The sequence below is a fragment of the Eumetopias jubatus genome, unplaced genomic scaffold (genome assembly GCF_037043125.1).
Source record: "Eumetopias jubatus isolate StellerSeaLion01/CBP00866 unplaced genomic scaffold, mEumJub1_p1.0 scaffold_4, whole genome shotgun sequence".
Classification (NCBI taxonomy): domain Eukaryota; kingdom Metazoa; phylum Chordata; class Mammalia; order Carnivora; family Otariidae; genus Eumetopias; species Eumetopias jubatus.
In genome coordinates, this window is record NW_028274810.1 from 75395596 (window position 1) to 75397921 (window position 2326).

The 2326-nt window shown below is 38.3% G+C and overlaps 1 pseudogene; it reads left to right on the forward strand.

Moving 5' to 3' along the window:
* The first annotated feature begins 1015 nt into the window (after positions 1-1015).
* Positions 1016-1766, forward strand: LOC114224274 (large ribosomal subunit protein uL30 pseudogene; annotated as a pseudogene).
* The last annotated feature ends 560 nt before the right edge of the window (positions 1767-2326 follow it).

Here is a 2326-nt window from a genome sequence, read left to right on the forward strand (position 1 = left end):
AAAAATGTCCATTTCAAATGCCCATCAACGGGAGAGTGATGAATAGACTGTGATATGCTCACACGTGGTATACAATAGGCAGCAGGCAAAATGAATCAGCTCCAGGGACATGCCTCAGATATAAATTAATTTTACCAATCTAACACTAAACAGGAAAAGTAAATCTCCAAGGATTACATACAATATGATATCCTTTCATAAAGTTAAAAATGACTAACATTAAAAGGCTTCTTTAAAGGAATACATACAGGTGCAATCAATTATATAAATCAATTATGCAAAAATCAATGTATATAAATCAATTATATACAATCAATATATAAAACGGGATTGATGAGCATAGGATCCAGGGAGATTGGTACCTCACTGTGGGGAGTAGAGCCAGCTTATCCCAGCATAGCAGACTCAGTGCCTTAGGTCCATAATATTTGTAGGGCCCATCAGAATGTTTTAATTTCCTTTAAATCAGAAGCAGAGGTCAAATGAAATGTTTTAAAGTGTAATATTAATATGTTATTTTTATCAATGCAGTATATTATAAACGTAAGTATGTGTGTGTGTGTGTGTGTGTGTGTGTGTCTGTGTGTGTGTGTAGGAAGAGGTGCACAAAGGCAGAAGCATCCAGATCCATAAAAGTCAAAATGTGATACTGGGTCAGACAAGGGATGGGATGGGGAAATTTAAGTTACTTGTAGATGATAGCCAACGTGCTAGTTTTGGTTTTGGGTAACATATTACGTTATTATAAATAACTAAACCATGTGTAATATACATGGACCAATATTAAGAGTGTACCACAAAGGCGCCTGGGTGGCTCATTCGGTTAGGTGTCTGCCTTCGGCTCAGGTTATGATCTCAGGGTCCTGGGATTGAGCCCCACATCAGGCTCCCTTCTCAGTGGGGGGGTCTGCTTCCCTTCTACCGCTCCCCCCTGCTTGTTCCCTCTCTCTCTTTCTCATATAAGTAAATAAATAAAATCTTTAAAAATAAATAAATAAGCTCTTTTCTGGCTGGAATCATGGAGGGTGCAGAAGAGAAGAAAAAGAAGGTTCCTGCTGTGCCAGAAACCCTTAAGAAGAAGCGAAGGAATTTCGCAGAGTTGAAGATCAACCGTCTGAGGAAGAAGTTTGCTCAGAAGATGCTTCGAAAGGCAAGAAGGAAGCTTATCTATGAAAAAGGTAAGCATTACCACAAGGAATATAGGCAGATTATACAGAACTGAGACTCGAATGGCAAGGATGGCAAGAAAAGCTGGCAACTTCTACGTACCTGCAGAACCCAAATTGGCATTTGTCATCAGGATCAGAGGTATCAATGGTGTGAGCCCAGAGGTTCGAAAGGTGTTGCAGCTTCTTCGCCTTCGCCAGATCTTCAATGGCACCTTTGTTAAGCTTAACAAGGTTTCAGTTAACATGCTAAGGATTGTAGAACCTTATATAGCATAGGGGTACCCAAATCTGAACTCGGTGATTGAATTGATCTACAAGCATGGTTATGGCAAAATCAACAAGAAGCGAATTGCCCTGACAGATAACACATTGATTGCCCGATCTCTTGGTAAATATGGCATCATCTGCATGGAGGATCTGATTCACGAGATCTATACTGTTGGAAAACGTTTCAAAGAAGCAAACAACTTTTTATGGCCCTTCAAATTATCTTCTCCACGAGGGGGAATGAAGAAAAAGACCACCCATTTTGTAGAAGATGGAGATGCTGGTAACAGGGAAGACCAGATCAATAGGCTTATTAGAAGGATGAACTAAGGTATCCGCCATGATTATTTTTGTAATCTGGTCAGTTAATAAATGACTACTCTCATGGAAAAATAAATAAATAAATATTTAAAAATTTTTGAAGATGTACCATAAACCAAGGATTATGATCATTTATTTCTGTACACCTAGGATCCCCTGGAAATACAGTTAGCAAAGACGCTAAATGTTGAATTTGTAAACACTTTCATACACAATTTTTTTCAAAATTTTTACTTAGAGATTTGAGCTTGCTTCTGTGAACATGAATTTTTAGATCAGATTTTGTATTTGCAATGGCTACACAAAATTCCCGATCAAAACTTTCAAATAATTACCTCTACAAATTACTAGCACCACTTTTTTGCAAGCACAACTGAAATTTTATTTAAAGGATTTAACAGCCCTTCCTTTTCTGTCATTGATGAACGAAATGGTTTGAAATGTTGTAAATGGGCTTTGAATTCAACAGGACTTTGCAGTATCAAGTATTTCAAACTACTAATGAGGCTTTCATCTGCGGAACGTTCCTTAGAGCCGCTGCCCTGAAGCTACCCTGGGCACCATCCAAA